This window comes from Salmo trutta, chromosome 26, assembly GCF_901001165.1.
Source record: "Salmo trutta chromosome 26, fSalTru1.1, whole genome shotgun sequence".
In the NCBI taxonomy this organism is placed as follows: domain Eukaryota; kingdom Metazoa; phylum Chordata; class Actinopteri; order Salmoniformes; family Salmonidae; genus Salmo; species Salmo trutta.
In genome coordinates, this window is record NC_042982.1 from 1,976,785 (window position 1) to 1,997,271 (window position 20,487).

Consider the following 20,487-nt stretch of genomic DNA (forward strand, 5'->3'; position numbering starts at 1 on the left):
GCATTGCCGTTTTTGACACTCAAACCGGTGCGCCTGGCATCTACTACCATACTCAGTTCAAAGGCACTTCAATATTTTGTCTTGCCCATTCACCCTCTGAATGGTTCACATACACAATCCAGGTCTCAATTGTCTAAAAATCCATCTTTAACCTGTCTCCTCCCCTTCATCTACACTGATTTGAAGTGGATTTAACAAGTGACAACAATAAGGGATCATAGCTTTCACCTGATCAGTCTGTCATGGAAAGAGGTGTTCCTGATGTTTTGTGCACTCCGTGTATATGGGTCATTATACAGAAGTGGTGCAAATTGGGGGTTGGAAAAAATGCACATTTGTATCCTATTTTCCCTCAACGTTCTGCACACGTCTTCCAACATATGTCAGGGAGATGTGTATATATATACACACACGCACATACTACTCACACTTTGTATTGCATATTTGAAGTCTTTACCTTAACACTAGATGTCATTTCTGAAACAGTGTAAAAGTTGCAGTAAAGGGAGAACCAGCACAGTAGTGATAATTTTGATTAACCTTATTACACATTCATTTGAGAAATTATTTGCATACCAAATTAACAAAATGATAGGCGTTGGGAAAATAACGTGTTTCAGTGTCAATAGAGGACTCCGATGGATATAATTCGTTTTAGTATAGACATTGCTATTGAGGGCTTCCCCCATTTAAAAGTAGTGAACTAGGTGCGTATTCCTATAGGTTCGGAGTGATCAGCCAATGATCAGAAAGCATTGTCTTCTTCAAATTTGTAAACCAAAGACGAAAGTAATATCCAGGAGCCAAGACCGATATTTATACCAGGACATTGGTCACAAGATCCAGACCCAGTGAGTTGAGACGGTGACACGTAAAGACCGAATTTGTGGTCTTGAGTGTTTTATGGGGGGGGGGCTCAGTTCGGCTTTCAACTTACTCCTTAAAGTCGTAGTAGTGTATTGCACAAGGTGCCACTTTGAAAGTGGATAGTGCATAAGCAGTTTCTCTTGTCATGTCAGTCATTGCAGACCTTAGAGAGCTATTTATGACATGTCAGAAATGTCCAGATCAACTAGCCCATGTCAGCTAAAATCTTTTAGCAATGTTTTTTAGACTATTGATTTGCAGGAAATAGGATATAAAATGGCAAAATGTTCTCTCAGCCAACAAGAGGGGTGTGAACAGTTTGTCAGTAATGTGCTTGTGGCACAGATGTTCCCCAATGCTGGAAGGGGGCCTGAGTAAAAAGTTTGGGAACCCCTGCAGTAGAGCATAGTACATTATAGACGTCTATGTTTTGGCTAAATCGATGCTAATGTTTGGGGTCTTGGATGGTTGGATCGCCCTGCTGGATATGCATATCAATACTCTACACTTTTTCAGAAAGTGTGGACTTGTCCCCTACCCACATGGTGGTCCTCTTGTAGCTCAGTCGGCAGAGCATGCCGCATGCAACTTTAAAATGGAGATGGCCTCAATGGCACTGCCCATGTTGTCACAGACGCCATGATGGCATAGATACAAAGACGAGACCTCTATATAAATGTCCCTTTTTCAGGACCCTGTCTTTCAAAGACCATTCGTAAAAATCCAAATAACTAAACAGATCTTCATTGTAAAGGGTTTAAACACTGTTTCCCATGCATGTTCAATGAACCATAAACAATTAATGAACATGCACCTGTGGAATGGTCGTTAAGACACTAACAGCTTAGACGGTAGGCAATTAAGGTCACAGTTATGAAAACTTAGGACACTAAAGAGGCCTTTCTACTGACTCTGAAAAACACCAAAAGAAAGATGCCCAGGGTCCCTACTCATTTGCGTGAACGTGCCTTAGGCATGCTGCAAGGAGGCATGAGGACTGCAGATGTGGCCAGGGCAATAAATTGCAATGTCCGTACCGTGAGATGCCTAAGACGGCGCTACAGGGAGACAGGACGGACAGCTGATAGTCCTCGCCGTGGCAGACAACGTAAAACAACACTTGCACAGAATCGGTACATCTGAACATCACACCTGCGGGACAGGTACAGGATGGCAACAACTGCCCGAGTTACGCCAGGAATGCACAATCCTTCCATCAGTGCTCAGACTGTCCGCTATAGGCTGAGAGAGGCTGGACTGAGGGTTGTAGGCCTGTTGTAAGGCAGGTCCTCACCAGACATCCCCGGCAACAACGTCGCCTATGGGCACAAACCCACCGTCGCTGGACCAGACAGGACTGTCAAAAAGTGGTCTTCACTGACGAGTCGCGCTTTTGTCTCACCAGGAGTGATGGTCAGATTCGCGTTTATTGTCGAAGGAATGTGTGTTACACGGAGGCCTGTACTCTGGAGCGGGATCGATTTGGACGGGGAGGGTCCATCATGGTCTGGGGCGGTGTGTCACAGCATCATCGGACTGAGCTTGTTGTCATTGCAGGCAATCTCAAAGCTGTGCGTTACAGGCAAGACATCCTCCTCCCTCATGTGGTACTCTTCCTGCAGGCTCATCCTGACGTGACCCTCCAGCATGACAATGCCACAAGCCATATTGCTCGTTCTGTGCGTGATTTCCTGCAAGACCGTAATGTCAGTGTTTTGCCATGGCCAGCGACGAGTCCGGATCTCAATCCCATTGAGCACGTCTGGGACCTGTTGGATCGGAGGGTGAGGGCTAGGGCCATTCCCCCCAGAAATGTCCAGGAACATGCAGGTCCCTTGGTGGATGAGTGGGGGAACATCTCACAGCAAGAACTGGCAAATCTGGTGCAGTCCATGAGGAGATGCACTGCAGCTGGTGGCCACACCACATACTGACTGTTACTTATGATTTTGACCCCCCCCCCCCCCCCCCCTTTGTTCAGGGACACATGATTCCATTTCTGTTAGTCACATGTCTGTTGAACTTGTTCAGTTTATGTCTGTTGAATCTAGTTATGTTCATACAAATATTTACACATGTTAATAAGTTTGCTGAAAATAAACACAGTTGACAGTGAGAGGACGTTTATTTTTTTGCTGAGTTTATATCTCCATGGTGTCAATTGTTTCGGTTGCGACTGTTTCCAACTTCAAAGAATCCCCATAGCTCTCTTTCATTTGGACAGATGTACATCCCACCAAACATATAATTAATGACACTAATTAAAAAAATAGATGATTTACCAACTTGCTCACTCATTTTCTACAAAATGTTTGCAGATGGACTACTCACCATGTGGCCATGCTGGAGAAGGGTGCAATCCTTCACCTGGTGATATTTGTAGGGGTGTGGCTTAAGGTACATTAATTCTATTATCTTTTAATGTGTGTATTTCGGTAGTGACTTCAAAAGGTAGGACAGCATTTTTTTATAGAAAGATGTTTAGAAATAAAGTACTAATGAGTTCAGTATCTTTCAATATAATAATAGAACAATTCAAGATGTTCTATGAAATAAAGCATTTAAGTAGTTTTTATTATTTCAAAACATGACGTTTAGGAATCGGTGTAGGACTGCCAACTCAATAGAAATAGGTGTATAAAAAATGACTTTGTACTATATTAATTTAACAATATATTTTTTATTGCCTTGGATTGAATTACAACATATCATGAAGTAAATACATTTGTAGATTTTTATATCTATATCTATATATCTATATATATATCTTGTTTTTTGGGGGTGGGACTGCAATTTGCACCACTTCTGTAGAATCACTCGTGTATATAAAGCTTCAATTTATGTGTTTTGCCACAAGGAGTTGCGGTCTCGTGTAGCTACGTGGATTGGACACCGCACCCCAGGGTGTAGGTAGACACTGTCCGTAAGTGCTGTGCCAGGGCAAGTAAAATAAAAAGTTCTATAAGAAAACAAAACAAGCCTCTTAAAAGTTTAGTGTTTTGAGTGTGATTGGTTCAAGCTGATCCTAGACCAGTGTTTACAGGCAAGTTCTTCCTTGAGCGCAGCTCAATCAAGTCTGTAATCAAGGGCCTATGTATGGGCAGGTTGACTGACAGCATGACATCATTGCCTGCACCTTTGCATTCGTCTCTGTTTCTATCCTGAAGTAACGTTTTTTTCTTATTATTGTCCACTCTAGTGATGAGCGGTTGGGGCCTGCCAGGGTCTGGGGCTAAACATACACTAACTTTGTAGAAAATAAGTCTGTTTTATTTGTCTTTTTTACAAACCACCTCCACAGTTGAGTTCAGCATGGCGAGTTGTGACACCATAGACAAGTAGTAGTGAATATGACACTGTTTCCCTCGTGCACGGAAATCTTTTTATCACTACATGTAGCTCAGCTTGCATGAGATTAAAAGCAGTCTATAGATTTTGCTATTGACAGTGTTCAAGACACCCTTCCGATTTTCATGATCAAGTTGTTTTTAAGTGTATGGTTCAATTTTTTTTATTGACACAAATGTGGCTCTTGCTGCACACGTTGATCATTTGGTCTGTTCATTAGGCGCCAAAAAGGGAAAAAAACACAGGGACTACCTGTTTTTGTCCATTAAGAAATGTTCAATTTTGTTATCCATTGCAAAACATTTTCAGTTGCAGTGTTACCTCCAGAAAGACAGGTTAACTGACTGACTCTTGGTTCTGAGGCAGACACAACCTCTACTTCCCAGGGAGGGGGATGAGGGAGTGCTAGCCTCAGGACTGACCCGAGGACAACTGATTGAATGGGCTCTTGTAAGCAGATTCCCAGCCTCCCTTTTCAGAACTCGGAGTCTATTGAAAATAAAGTTAAATTGGTAATATCTCTGATATTTTCCCCTTCAGAAGCTATGTAGGCAGCCTACATAGCTTTTACTGTAAGGATGTGCATCGGTGTAGGCTGGGATTCTGCCTACATAGCTTCTGAAGGGAAAAAATATCAGAGGTATGTTTTTACCATTAACTTTCTTTTGGATAGACAGTTCTGAAAAGGGAAGTTAAAGGTGATTTAAATATTAGTATAAATGTTTTGTATAGATATTTTAGTGTTCCCCCCCCCCCTGCCTGACTTGGACTTTCTCCAGCAGAAATCATGTGCTGGGTCTGGACCCTGTGACATTTGTACAGTAAAATAGATGCATTCCATTTGTTTACAAGTATGTACTACTTCCCACATACAGAGAGGACCTTTTTTTAATGACCACAACATGGTCTTTACAGTTTGCTGAAATTGTCCCTGAAAACATTTTAAAAAATGTAATTATTTTCTGGAATGAATATTTGGCTTTATTGTTAAAGTGCATTAATAAAAGTTTCCCATTTCAGTCTCCTGAGTGCGCTTCTTTATTACCATTCTTGCCCTTGTTAGACTGCATATAAGTAAGGACCTTGGTGGTTGTAGTATTCAAAATAGCCATGCCAACTTTATACTCTAGATCAAAGAAAAACATCAGTTCTCATTGAAGATATATTTTACTACAGGCCAAGTGTCGAGTTAGATTGTCTGTAATCAGGAATTGAACACTGAAAAGTAACATGTCTGTATTGAGATCAATACTTTTTTGGAGTTTACTTTCACTGGAGCTCCTGAGGCCGGGACACCTCACTTTTTCTTTCCTTTATTGGACTTGTGCTACTTGCTTTTCTTACAGGGGCCCAGGCTGCGCTGTACTAGCGTTCCTCTCCACCGCGACTGGATCTGCAGGCGACAGACTGGGAATAAGACTGTTTGGGTGTAATAAAAAGAGGGGACAGTTGTGACTTATTTTTTGCTTTCAGAGAATAAGAGCTGAAAATACTTGGTAGAGGGAACATACAGTTGAAGTCGGAAGTTTACATACACTTAGGTTGGAGTCGTTTTTCAACCACTCCACAAATTTCTTGTTAACAAACTATAGTTTTGTCAAATCGATTAGGACATCTACTTTGTGCATGACGCAAGTAATTTTTCCAACAATTGTTTACAGACAGATTATTTCACTTATAATTCACAATCACAATTCCAGTGGGTCAGAAGTTTACATACACTAAGTTGACTGTGCCTTTAAACAGCTTGGGAAATTCCAGAAAATTATGTCATGGCTTTAGAAGCTTCTGATTAGGCTAATTGACATAATTTGAGTCAATTGGAGGTGTACCTGTGGATGTATTTCAAGGCCTACCTTCAAACTCAGTGCCTCTGCCTGACATCATGGGAAAATCAAAACAAGTCAGCCTAGACCTCAGACAAAAAATTGTAGACCACAAGTCTGGTTCATCCTTGGGAGCAATTTCCAAACGCCTGAAGGTGCCACGTTCATCTGTACAAACAATCATACCGCTCAGGAAAGAGACGCGTTTTGTCTCCTGGAGATGAACGTACTTTGGTGCGAAAAGTGCAAATCAATCAAGGAACAACAGCAACGGACCTTGTGAAGATGATGTAGGAAACCGGTAGAAAAGTATCTACGGCTGAAGTCGAAAGTTTACATACACCTTAGCCAAATACATTTAAACTCAGTTTTTCACAATTCCTGACATTTGATCCAAGTAAAAATTCCCTGTCTTAGGTCAGTTAGGATCACCACTATATTTTAAGAATGTCCGCAGGGAGGCGAGTTTTCCTCCATTTCCGCTCGGCTGCCCGGAGCCCTGTTCTGTGAGCTCGCAGTGAGTCGTCGAGCCACGGAGCAGGAGGGAAGGACCGAGCCGGCCTGGAGGATAGGGGACAGAGAAAATCAAAGGATGCAGAAAGGGAGGAGAGGAGGGTTGGAGAAGGTTTGAGCAGAGGGAAGAGATGATAGGATGGAAGAGGAGAGAGTAGCGGGAGAGAGAGAGCGAAGGTTGGGACGGCGCAATACCATCCGAGTAAGGGCAGAGTGAGAGGTGTTGGATGAGAGCGAGAGGGAAAAGGATACAAGGTAGTGGTCGGAGACTTGGAGGGGAGTTGCAATGAGATTAGTGGAAGAACAGCATCTAGTAAAGATGAGGTCAAGCGTATTGCCTGCCTTGAGTTGTGGGGGAAGGTGAGAGGGTGAGGTCAAAAGAGGAGAGGAGTGGAAAGAAGGAGGCAGAGAGGAATGAGTCAAAGGTAGACGTGGGGAGGTTAAAGTCACCCAGAACTGTGAGAGGTGAGCCATCCTCAGGAAAGGAACTTATCAAGGCGTCAAGCTCATTGATGAACTCTCCAAGGGAACCTGGAGGGCGATAAATGATAAGGATGTTAAGCTTGAAAGGGCTGGTAACTGTGACAGCATGGAATTCAAAGGAGAAGATAGACAGATGGGTCAGGGGAGAAAGAGAGAATGTCCACTTGGGAGAGATGAGGATTCCAGTGCCACCACCCCCGCTGGCTCGATGCTCTAGGGGTATGCGAGAACACGTGGGCAGACGAGGAGAGAGCAGTAGGAGTAGCAGTGCTATCTGTGGTAATCCATGTTTCCGTCAGCGCCAGGAAGTCTAGGGACTGGAGGGTAGCATAGGCTGAGATGAACTCAGCCTTGTTGGCCGCAGACCGGCAGTTCCAGAGGCTGCCGGAGACCTGGAACTCCACGTGGGTCGTGCGCGCTGGGACCACCAGGTTAGAGTGGCAGCGGCCACGCGGTGTGAAGCGTTTGTATGGCCTGTGCAGAGGGGAGAGAACAGGGATAGACAGACACATAGTTGACAAGCTACAGAAGAGGCTACGCTAATGCAAAGGAGATTGGAATGACAAGTGGACTACACGTCTCGAATGTTCAGAAAGTTAAGCTTACGTTGCAAAAATCTTATTGACTAAAATGACGAAAATGATACAGTACTGCTGGCTGGTGGAGTAGGCTAGCTAGCAGTGGCTGCGTTGTTGACTTTGTTTGAACGTGTAGCTGGCTAGGTAACCTCGATAGTTTCAGTACTACACCTTGTCATGATACAAAAGCAACTATGTAGCTAGCTAACATAACACTAATCAAGACGTTCCTTTGTAATGTATTTAGTTTCTACAATGCTGCTCGTCGGTAATAGTTGGCTAGGTTTGGAAAAATGGCGTCGCGGGGGATGAAAATAGCTGGCTCGCTAACCTCGATAATTACTAAACTACACAATTATCAAGCTATGACAAAGACAACTATGTAGCTAGCTAGCTAACACTGCACTAGTCAAATCGTTCCGTTGTAATGTATTAGTATCTACAGCGCTGCTAGTCGGTAACGGTTGGCTAGCTAGCAGTGGGTTTGATGATGACTAGGTGTGTTGACTAAGTCTGGAGTCTGGACAACGGCGTCGCGTCGCGGCTGGCTAGCTAACCTCGATAATTACTCTAAACTACACAATTATCTTAGATACAAAGACAGCAAAGACAACTATGTAGCTAGCTAACACTACACTAATCAAGTCGTTCCGTTGTAATGTAATAGTTTCTACAGTGCTGCTAGTCGGTAGAAGTTGGCTAGTTGACTAGCTAGCAGTGTTGACTACGTTAGGAGGACGAAAATAGCTGGCTAGCTAACCTCGATAATTACTCTAAACTACACAATTATCTTTGATACAAAGACGGCTATGTAGCTAGCTAAGAAAAATTGCTCAGATCAAACAAATCAAACCGTTGTAATGAAGTGTAATATTACCTGTGGAGCGAAGCGAAGTGCGACTGCTCGCTCCAAACCGGAAGTACAACGTCAGAATAATAGTAGAGAGAATGATTTATTTCAACTTTTATTTCTTTCATCACATTCCCAGTGGGTCAGAAGTTTACATACACTCAATTAGTATTTGGTAGCATTGCCTATAAATTGTTTAACTTGGGTTAAACATTTCTGGTAGCCTTCCACAAGCTTCCCACAATAAGTTGGGTGAATTTTGGCCCATTCCTCCTGACAGAGCTGGCGTAACTGAGTCAGGTTTGTAGGCCTCCTTGCTCGCACGCGCTTTTTCAGTTCTGCCCACAAATTTTCTATAGGGTTGAGGTCAGGGATTTGTGATGGCAACCCCGATACCTTGACTTTGTTGTCCTTAAGCCATTTTGCCACAACTTTGGAAGTATGCTTGGGGTCATTGTGCATTTGGAAGACCCATTTACGACCAAGCTTTAACTTCCTGACTGATGTCTTGAGATGTTGCTTCAATATATCCACACAATTTTCCTCCCCCATGATGCCATCTAGTTTGTGAAGTGCACCAGTCCCTCCTATAGCAAATCACATCCACAGCATGATGCTGCCACCCCCGTGCTTCAAGGTTGGGATGGTGTTCTTCGGCTTGCAAGCCTTTCCCTTTTTCCTCCAAACAAAATGATGGTCATTATGGCCAAACAGTTACATATATTTTTTTCATCAGACCAGAGGACATTTCTCCAAAAAGTACTATCTTTGTCCCCATGTGCAGTCCAAACCGTAGTCTGACTTTTTTTATGCCTGTTTTGGAGCATTGGCTTCTTCCTTGCTGAGCGGCCTTTCAGGTTATGTCGATATAGGACTTGTTTTACCATCACAAAATAGATGGCATCATAAGGAAGTAAAATTATGTGGATATATTGAAGCAACATCTCAAGACATCAGTCAGGAAGTTAAAGCTTGGTCGCAAATGGGTCTTCCAAATTGACATTTACCTCAAGCTTAATTCCATACTCCGACATCAACTGTAGCAACAATAAGCCGTTCAACTAAACAAACAGTAACAGGAGGGAATAAAAATGTGGCATGGGCTATCCCCTTACAATTCAGAATTGTTTTTTTTAGTCAATAGTGTCATAAAATAAAACAAGATGGATTGCATAAAACACTGCACTGCCACTGGATGTGACAGGTTTCCTTGCTTGTGGGGTTTAGAGCCTATGTCCCAAATGAAACCCTATTCCCTACATAGTGCACTACTTTTGACCATGACCCAATGGTTATTAAAGATTGTTTAATGATTACCTTGGTGGCTGCGTCTCGCTCCCTGTGTTCCTTCTCCAGCTGCCTGTGTAGGGCCTCTTTCTCCATCCTGTCCTCAATGACCACCTGCTCATTGTCTCTGTACTGGAACAGTAGAAAGATCAGAGTCAATATCCAGTGTACAATTTCAGTTCCATACAGGTATACTTTCTTAAAGCGGCAGTGTTCAGTCAGTTTTAGTAAGAAGCTGAGGGATAGGGCTGGAGAGAAGTAACGAATCTCAAATTTATAGACGGCTATGTATGCAAGGACTGACCATCCATGATATCAAAATTATATAGTTGACCATGTTTTGTAGTGTTTGTTTACATTTACAATGTTTACAAACATTGGAGTTAATGAACTATGCTCATGCACATTTATAAGTTATTCTTAGAGAATCAATGGCTATATACACATGACCAAAAGTATGTGACACCTCATCGAACATCTCATTCCAAGGTCATGGTCATTAATATGGACTTGGTCCCCCCCTTTGCTGCTTTAACAGCCTCCACTTTTCTGGGAAGGCTTTCCATTAGATGTTGAAACATTGCTGCGGGGACTTGCTTCCATTCAGCCACGATGATTAGTGAGGTTGAGCTCTGATGTTGGGCGATTAGGCCTGGTTCACAGTTGGCATTCAAATCAAAATCACATTTAATTAGTCACATACACATGGTTAGCAGATGTTATTGCGAGTGTAGCGAAATGCATTCCAATTCATCCCAAAGGTGTTGGATGGGGTTGAGGTCAGGGCTCTGTGCAGGCCAGTCAAGTTCTTCAACATCAATCTCAACAAACCATTTCTGTATGAACCTTGCTTTGTGCATGGGGGCATTGTTATGCTGAAACAGGAAAGGACCTTCCCCAATCTGTTGCCACAAAGTTGGAAGCACAGAATTGTCTACAATGTCATTAGGTGTGTGCAACTCAATATTAGGAAGGTGTTAAATCACCTTCTTGGCCAGCTCCAGTAGCTGGAAGAGATTGTTAGCCTTGTTGTTCCCCAGGTTGTTGATCTCCTGCTGCTTGTCCTCCATATCTCTCTCATAGCGCTCCATCCACACCTCCAGCTTCTCCCCCAGACTGAGGGGCACACACAAACACATATTACCACTTTGTTGCAGCTTCACCTGACAGCCAAATATGGCTCTGCTGACGGCTGCTGTCCAATGTTCTGTGGTTCTGAATGTCTGATTTTGCGGTGATTTGATGGGCTGCTGTCCGTGGTGCTGAATCTCAGCGATGGCCGCTATTGCTCAAAACAAGGGCTCATCAATTTCTTGTTCAACTCCCTCAATTCTCGTTTCTTGTGTACTTTTGAAAATAAATCTATTCTTGTTGTAAAGGTTTCCAACCCCTAAATAGGGGCTAGGGATTGATTTTGGGATTTGACTACGGTCCCGTGTGGCTCAGTTGGTAGAGCATGGTGTTTGCAACGCCAGGGTTGTGGGTTCGATTCCCACGGGGGACCAGTACGGGAAAAAATAAATAATAATGTATGAAATGTATGCATTCACTACTGTAAGTCGCTCTGGATAAGAGCGTCTGCTAAATGACTGAAATGTAAAATTACTATCTCAATAAAATAACAGCGTTACAGAAGTTTTAGGATGGCAGCTCAAAGAACGTAATAAGTCACCCTATTACACCCAATATACAGTTCCAGTCAAAAGTTTGGACACCTACTCATTCAAGGGTTTTTCTTTATTTTTACTATTTTTGCATTGTAGAATAATAGTGAAGACATCAAAACTATGAAATAACACATGGAATCATGTAGTAACCAAAAAAGTGTTAAACAAAAGATTCTTCAAAGTAGCCACCCTTTGCCTTGATGACAGCTCTTGGCCTTCTCTCAACCAGCTTCAAGAGGTAGTCACTTGGAATGCATTTCAATTAACAGGTGTGCCTTGATAATTTGTGGAATTTCTTTCTTTCCTTAATGCATTTGAGCCAATCAATTGTGCTGTGACAAGGTAGGGGTGGTATACAGAAGATAGCCCTATTTGGTAAAAGACCAAGTCCATACTATGGCAAAAACAGCTCAAATAAGCAAAGACAAACAACAGTCAATCATTACTTTAAGACATGAAGGTCAGTCAATCCGGAAAATGTCAAGAACTTTGAACGTTTCTTCAAGTGAAGTCGCAAAAACCATCAAGCACTATGATGAAACTGGATCTGATGAGGACCGCCACAGGAAAGGAAGACCCAGAGTTACCTCTGCTGCATAGGATAAGTTCATTGGAGTTAACTGCACCTCGGATTGCAGCGGAAATGAATGCTTCACAGAGTTCAAGTAACAGACACATCTCAACATCAATTGTTCAGAGGAGACTGTGTGAATCAGGCCTTCATGGTCGAATTTCTGCAAAGAAACCATTACTAAAGGACACCAATAATGAGAAGAGACTTGCTTGAGCCAAGAAACACAAGCAATGGACATTAGACTGGTGGAAATCTGTCCTTTAGTCTGGAGTCCAAATTTGAGATTTTTGGTTCCAACCACTGTGTCTTTGTGAGACGCAGAAGAGGTGAACAAATGTTCTCCGCATGTGTGGTTCCCACTATGAAGCATGGAGGAGGAGGTGCGATGGTACTTTGCTGGTGACACTGTCAGGGATTTATTTATAATTCAAGGCACACTTAACCAGCATGGCTACCACAGCATTCTGCAGTGATACGCCATCCCATCTGGTTTATGCTTAGTCTGACTATCATTTGTTTTTCAACAGAACAATGACCCAAAACACACCTCCAGGTTGTGTAAGGGCTATTTGACCAAGAAGATGAGTGATGGAGTGCTGCATCAGATGACCTGGCCTCCACAATCACCCAACCTCAACCCAATTGAGATGGTTTGAGATGAGTTGGACCGCAGAGTGAAGGAAAAGCAGCCAACAAGTGCTCAGCATATGTGGGAACTCCTTCAAGACTGTTGGAAAAGCATTCCTCATGAAGCTGGTTGAGAGAATGCCAAGAGTGTGCAAAGCTGTCATCAAGGCAAAGGGTGGCTACTTTGAAGAATCTAAAATCTAAAATATATTTTGATTTGTTACACTTTTGGCTACTACATGATTCCATATGTGTTATTTAATAGTTTGTCTTCACTATTATTCTACAATGTGGAAAATGGTTATAAATAAATAAACTTGAATGAGTAGGTGTCCAAACTTTTGACTGGTACTGTATATGTCACACAAGTTCAATTATTCTCCTATTCATGAGTCATTTATTTAAGTTGCCAGTCCTTTAATGCATTTACCCGAGATCGAAAAACAGAGAGGCTAATTCTCGCCACGATTTTCAAAGACATCGACATCTGACACCCTCAAGAAACTTCTCCCTGCAATACACACAGACAGCAATCAGGCCCAATGTGTAAGCTTGAGTAGTCTGACCCTAACATACCTAGAAAGATATTCAAAGCAGAACAGAATGAGATGGCACAATCAACAAGTGCTGCCTTAAAATGAAATCTAAAAAGGGATTCAATTAGATTTTTTTCCCTACAGATCTACATAACCTACTCCACATTTTCAGAGTAAAAGAAAGTTATTGAAGATACCCCCTCAAAATGTTTCTATCATACTTGGATAAGTCTTCACACCCCAGAGTTAATACTTGGTGGAAGCACCTTTGGCAGCCATTACAGCTGGGAATCATTTTCATTAACCTCTTACATCTAGACGTTCCGCTAGCGGAACACCTGCTCCAATATCCAATGAAGGGCGTGGCGCGAAATACAAACTCCTCTAAAATCCGAAAACTTCAATTTTTCAAACATATGACTATTTTACACCATTTTAAAGACAAGACTCTCCTTTATCTAACCACACTGTCCGATTTTAAAAAGGCTTTACAGCGAAAGCAAAACATTAGATTATGTCAGGAGAGTACCCAGCCAGAAATAATCAGACACCCATTTTTCAAGCTAGCATATAATGTCACAAAAAACAAAACCACAGCTAAATGCAGCACTAACCTTTGATGATCTTCATCAGATGACAACCCTAGGACATGATGTTATACAATGCATGCATGTTTTGTTCAATCAAGTTCATAGTTATATCAAAAACCAGCTTTTTTACATTAGCATGTGACGTTCAGAACTAGCATAAAGAAGTTCTGTATCTATAATTCTTAAAATAATTGTTATGTTTTTTGTGAATGTTTATCGTGAAGAATTTACTAAATTATTCACGATAAACATTCACAAAAAACATAACAATTATTTTAAGAATTATAGATACAGAACTTCTTTATGCAATCGCCATGTCCGATTTTAACCTCTCTAGGGTAGGTGGCACCAAATCGTCCCACCTACGTAACAGCCAGTGGAATCCTGTGGCGCGTTATTCAAATACCTTAGAAATGCTATTACTTCAATTTCTCAAACATATGACTATTTTACAGCATTTTAAAGACAATACTCTCGATAATCTAACCACACTGTCCGATTTCAAAAAGGCTTTACAACTAAAGCAAAACATTAGATTATGTCAGCAGAGTACCCAGCCAGAAATAATCAGACACCCATTTTTCAAGCTAGCATATAATGTCACAAAAACCCAGAAGACAGCTAAATGCAGCACTAACCTTTGATGATCTTCATCAGATGACACACCTAGGACATTATGTTATACAATACATGCATGTTTTGTTCAATCAAGTTCATATTTATATCAAAAACCAGCTTTTTACATTAGCATGTGACGTTCAGAACTAGCATACCCCCCGCAAACTTCCGGTGAATTTACTAACAATTTACTAAATTACTCATGATAAACGTTCACAAAAAGCATAACAATTATTTTAAGAATTATAGATACAGAACTCCTCTATGCACTCGATATGTCCGATTTTAAAATAGCTTTTTGGTGAAGCACATTTTGCAATATTCTAAGTAGATTGCCCGGCATCACAGGGCTAGCTATTTAGACACCCAGCAAGTTTAGCCTTCACCAAACTCCGATTTACTTTTAGAAAAGTTTGATTACCTTTGGTGTTCTTCGTCAGAATGCACTCCCAGGACTTCTACTTCAATAACAAATGTTGGTTTGGTCCCAAATAATCCATAGTTATATCCAAACAGCGGCGTTTTGTTCGTGCGTTCAAGACACTATCCAAAAGGGTAAATAAGGGTTACGAGCACGGCGCATTTCGTGACAAAAAAATTCTAAATATTCCATTACCGTACTTCGAAGCATGTCAACCGCTGTTGAAAATCAATTTTTATGCCATTTTTCTCGTAAAAAAGCGATAATATTCCGACCGGGAATCTGCGTTTAGGTAAATAGACGAAAGAAAATAAAGCACGGGGTCGACTCGTGCACGCGCCTAAGCCCATTATCCTCTGATCGGCCACTTGCCAAAAGCGCAAATGTGTTTCAGCCTGGGGTTGCCTCGATATCATTCAGCTTTTTCCCGGGCTCAGAGCCAATGGGAGCCGTAGGAAGTGTCACGTTACAGCAAAGATCCTCAGTCTTCAATAAACAGAGACAAGAAGAACAAGATCTTGTCAGAGAGGGCACTTACTGTTTGGAATCTTCTCAGGTTTTGGCCTGCCAAATGAGTTCTGTTATACTCACAGACACCATTCAAACAGTTTTAGAAACTTTGGAGTGTTTTCTATCCAGGAGTAATAATCAGATTAAATCAGGTACGTTTTTTATCCGGCCGTGAAAATACTGCCCCTAGCCATAAGAGGTTAAGATTCTACCAACTTTACACAACTCTTAGTGCAACATACACTGAGTGTACAAAGCATTAGCAACCCCTGCTCCATGACAGACAGACTGACCAGGTGAATCCAGGTGAAAGCTATGATCCTTAATTGATGCCACCTGTTAAATCCACTTCAAATCAGTGTAGATGAAGGGGAGGAGACAGGGTAAAGAAGGATTTTTAAGCCTTGAGTCAATTGATACATGGATTGTGTATGTGTGCCATTCAGTGTGCTCTATTGGATTTCACTTAGCCTTGTTGAAAAACAGGCTTCCCTGAAACGGGAAGCCCATGGCACAAAATCAGCAAAAAAATGGTGGGAAACCCGATGGAAATCAGTAACGCCACACAACACATCAGACCAACCAAATGCCTTGCTTGGGTGGAGCACCAAAGGTGCAATCTAGGTTAAGCAACCGTGCATGAGAATGCCCATGAAATCGGAGAGTTGATGTATGCCGTGTTTGTGTACAGCTGTAACAGGAACAAACAACCTTTTGCAAGGTAAATCGTCTTTATTGCAACCGGACTACACATTTGGCTTTAGAAGAGATAACGGGACCTGCCACGCTGAGTGATGGGTTTTCAAAAGCAGTGTGTGGTCCTGTCACAATCTTCTACTCAAATATAAAAGAAGTGCCAGTGACGTGGAAATAATTGGCTGTTCTGTGAGTAATAGAGCAAATTCTAGAGTTAGAATGAAAATATGTCGCGGCTGTCTCGACCCCCAGAAGTACCAAATGAGTGTTTGTTCAAGAAAGCAGAGTCCGTCGAGACTAAGCCTATTCATGGACCCTGAGACAGATGACCAGCCGCCAGATATAGGAATTCAATCGCTACAAGCACCATTTTTTGGTGCATCATCGGCTGTGACAACAACCATCGACGTGATCACCGTATAATTAAAGTGCTCTACCTTGGAACAACATAGCTATCTACAGCTAACTTTTGTCAATGCAATAGGCCATATAGCTAGCGGTGAACTTTTGTTTGATTGTTTGTTATTAATCCCAGTATTAATCATTGCAAACTTCAGACTATATAGGTAGAAAAATGTTGCACAAGTCCTAGGCTCACATTGTAGAATGCATTTAATCATATCTTTAGTTGATCATTGTGACAATTTGTAGGCTAGATAATTTATACAGTTAGTGTTTTTCCTTGACAATGAAGTTACTGATAAAGCCCATTTTATGTGGCACATACAAAGTGTATGATTGCAAATGTAATGCATGATGAGTCGCATATATTATTATTTGATTTAAGGTCACTCTTACAACTATTTCTGGAACAAAGTCTTGGATACAAAGAGGTCATTTGGAAAGAGTTGGTATGTCTTCAAGGTAATTCACCCAGAAAAATACCAACGTATTTGAAGCAAGTTCCAGGTTTGTCACAAGTTGTTATCAAGCAAGCACTGAATATTGTGAGTGAAGAGTGTATAGGATTGGCCAGTAATAAGGTGGACTCAATACTGCAACAGTTCCTCAGTACTGAGAGTGTTCATGGGATAACTATGAGGATAACTATGAGACGCTCGCGGTTTTAGATGAGTAAAAAAATTCTACTCCAAGATTTCTATCATTTTTGCAATGTGTAAGCACTTTCTCCATGGCTGTGGCTACAGGAACAAGGAAGATGCCTCCTGACTGCGCAAAGAACTGCACAATGGCCGTGGCAGGTGCCACCCTTTAAGGGCACATTCGAAATGTATGTGTGCACTAATGTTTTGTAATGTTCCATCATGCATCAAGATGGAATGCTTTGAACAACTATCCACACTAGGTGTCTGTGTCCAGGAAAAGTACAATGACAAAATTTAAACAGATTGGCAAGTCATGGGATGAGAAATGTCTCCAGGGGAAGAGCGATATGGAGCATTCAGGTCCAGACTGCAGGGAGTGTAGCTTGGCCTGACAACACAACTCAACACAACGATGATTGAATGGTATGTACATTGCCTTCAGTAAGTATTCATATCCCTTGACTTATTTTACATTACAGCCTGAATTCAAAATTCCGATCTACACACGATACCCTATAATTACAAAGTGAAAACATGTTCATTAAATACATAAATATCTAATTTACGTAAGTATTCACACCCCTGAGTCAATACATGTTATAATCTCTGGGTAACATGCTGACCACACTGCTCGCATTACGTGTGCGAGTGTTGCAAAATAAAATGTACACATCAATCTTTTAATCCAAACTCACAATCGTCTGCGTAGCCAGGTGCTAAAATAGAACTTGGTTCTAGTTTTTTTACGCATGATTTGCTGCAAGTCCTGCCTCTCCCATGTCATCATTGGGTTTTAGGAGCATATACCCACTTGGGTGATTGAAGGCTGAACTGGCTCCAGTCCAATTGGTGGTGCTAATACACCTTAAAGTTGGTTGCCAACCACCATATAAAGTCCACAGAAGACAACTGAAGGAGGAGATTTTACTAGAAACTAACTAACTATGTTCTCCCTTTTATCTGTCAATTAATTAGAAATAGACCTCTGAACCTTTCACCTATTACTACCTGTCAGGGCAAGGAGATTGAGGTTGTAACCTCATATAAATATCTTGGAATTTTGATTGATGATGGCCTCTCTTTTAAAATGCATATTCAACAACTTACAAAAAAATTGAAGCTGAAATTAGGATTTTATTTTAGGAATAAGGCTTGTTTTTCTTTTGAAGCCAGAAGGTGGCTAGTATCAGCTACATTTATGCCTTTACTAGACTATGGGGATATTTTATATATGAATGCTTCCGCTCAGTGTTTGAGATCAATTGACACCCTTTACCATGGCACTCTGAGATTTATTTTAAATTGCAAAACCCTTACGCACCACTGCACTTTGTATACCAGGGTTGGCTGGCCTTCTCTAGTCACTCGTAGGCTCAGTCACTGGTATACTATTATTTACAAAGCCATTTTGGGTTTACTACCTTTTTATTTGGGCATTTTTATTGTTCAGAAATGGGGTGGGTACTCTCTTCGTTCGCGGGACTTTATCCTGCTAACTGTTCCAAATGTCCGTACTGAATTTGGTAAAAGGGCTTTTATGTACTCTGCGCCATCGTCTTGGAATGCCTTACAAAATACTTTTAAACTGGATGAACTTGTCCCGATTGGTATTTTTAAATCACGGATGAATGATCTGGAGACTGATTCCCTGACATGTCAATGTTTTTAATTTGCTGTTTTTGATTTTGTTATATTCTTTGTTAATTCTATGGTTTTTACTAGATTACTTGTAGTTTTTCATGTTGTTTTTCTGTAATTGTTGTAATGACTTGGCGCTGCCTATCTTGGCCAGGACGCTCTTGAAAAAGAGATTTTAAATCTCAATGAGCCCTTCCTGGTTAAATAAAGGTTAAAAAAAATATATATATTGGTTTTGTGTGACTCAATGAAACAAAATTCTACAAAGAACCAGGGAAAAAAATGGACCTTGTGCAGTTCAGGTAAAATAACAACCCAATCCCAGAACAGATTAGCTAGTAACAGCAAGCTATGAATATTTCATGTTTCGACCTGTCCCCAAATGAACAGAGTTCGTTTTGATATTTCATCCTGCGTATCCTTATCAGGTCATGTGTGGATGGTCAAAATCAACGTGCCCGGTGTAGTCAGCATGTAAGTCTCTAAGAGCTTTGCCCACCTGGATTGTACAATATTTGCCCATTATCCTTTTCAAAATTCTTCAAGCTCTGTCAAATTGGTTGTTGATCATTGCTATAAAAACTCTGACTTTGTGCACATGACAGCCCTTCAATGTTGCAGAAAGGTTTTGGTACCCTTTCCCTAGATCTGTGCGGACAAAAATTCCTTGGACCTCATGGCTTGGTTTTTGCCCTGACATGCACTGTCAACTATGGGACCTTATATAGACTGGTGTGTGCCTTACCAAATCATGTCCAATCAATTGAATTTACCACAGGTGGACTCCAATCAAGTTGTAGAAATATCTCAAGGATGATCAATGGAAACATGATGCACCTGAGCAAAGGGTCTGAATACTTATGTAAATACGGTATTTATGTTTTTTATTAATACATGTTATCCATTTAAATGAACGCTGTAACGTAAAAAAATGTGGGAAAAGTCAAGGGGTCTGAATACTTTCCGAAGGCACTGTAACTCACCATTTTAGCACGCTGTGGCCCTCGTCGACAGCTATTCCTATGAGACGCTTGCGGAAAAATGACGATGAAGTAGGCATCGCCAACAACCGTTTCAGCAGTCCCGAAGACAATCGTGTGTTCACCCTTTGCAATTTTACCGTCCTCCATCTCACTTTGACCAGCGTATGCGGCGGCGATCCCTTGAGAGTTCAGAACACGAACCTGATCCTCGGATATTGACATCTGAGAAACTACTATTACCAATGATTTCTTCACTTTCATTTTCAATAAATCGCAGACTGCCGACCACAGTTGATACACTCAACGTTTACCATAACCTGTAGGTAGTGTTAGGGCTGCGTCAATTCAATCTGGTATTGGAATAAAACAGAGCGAAGTTCCAGTACCAGATCACGTCGGGGTCACCAATTGTTAGGGCTGCGTCAATTCACTCTGGTATTGGAATAAAACAGTTAAGTTCCGGTACCAGATCACGTCGGGGTCACCAATTGTCGGGTTGCGTCAATTCGAATCTGGTGTCAGAACAAATAGAAACTCTGGTCGCTAGTACTGTTTCACAGCTGTTTATTAAGCTAAGTAAATAGTGATAAATGCAATGTTCATATATATAGGCTCACTGTAACACCTCGCAGGGCAGACAGAGAACTGAGTGACACATCCTTTGCTTTTCATTAAATACTCTGACAGAGATAGTTCCCGCTCACTGCTGGCCTGTCAGAGGGAGGATGAGCGTGGTTTAAACTTACTCATCCTATCGTTGGCGTGCAGGCTGGTCCCAGCCTCTAGACGCATTATTGTTGCCAAACGTAGTTGTCTTCCAGTTTATCTT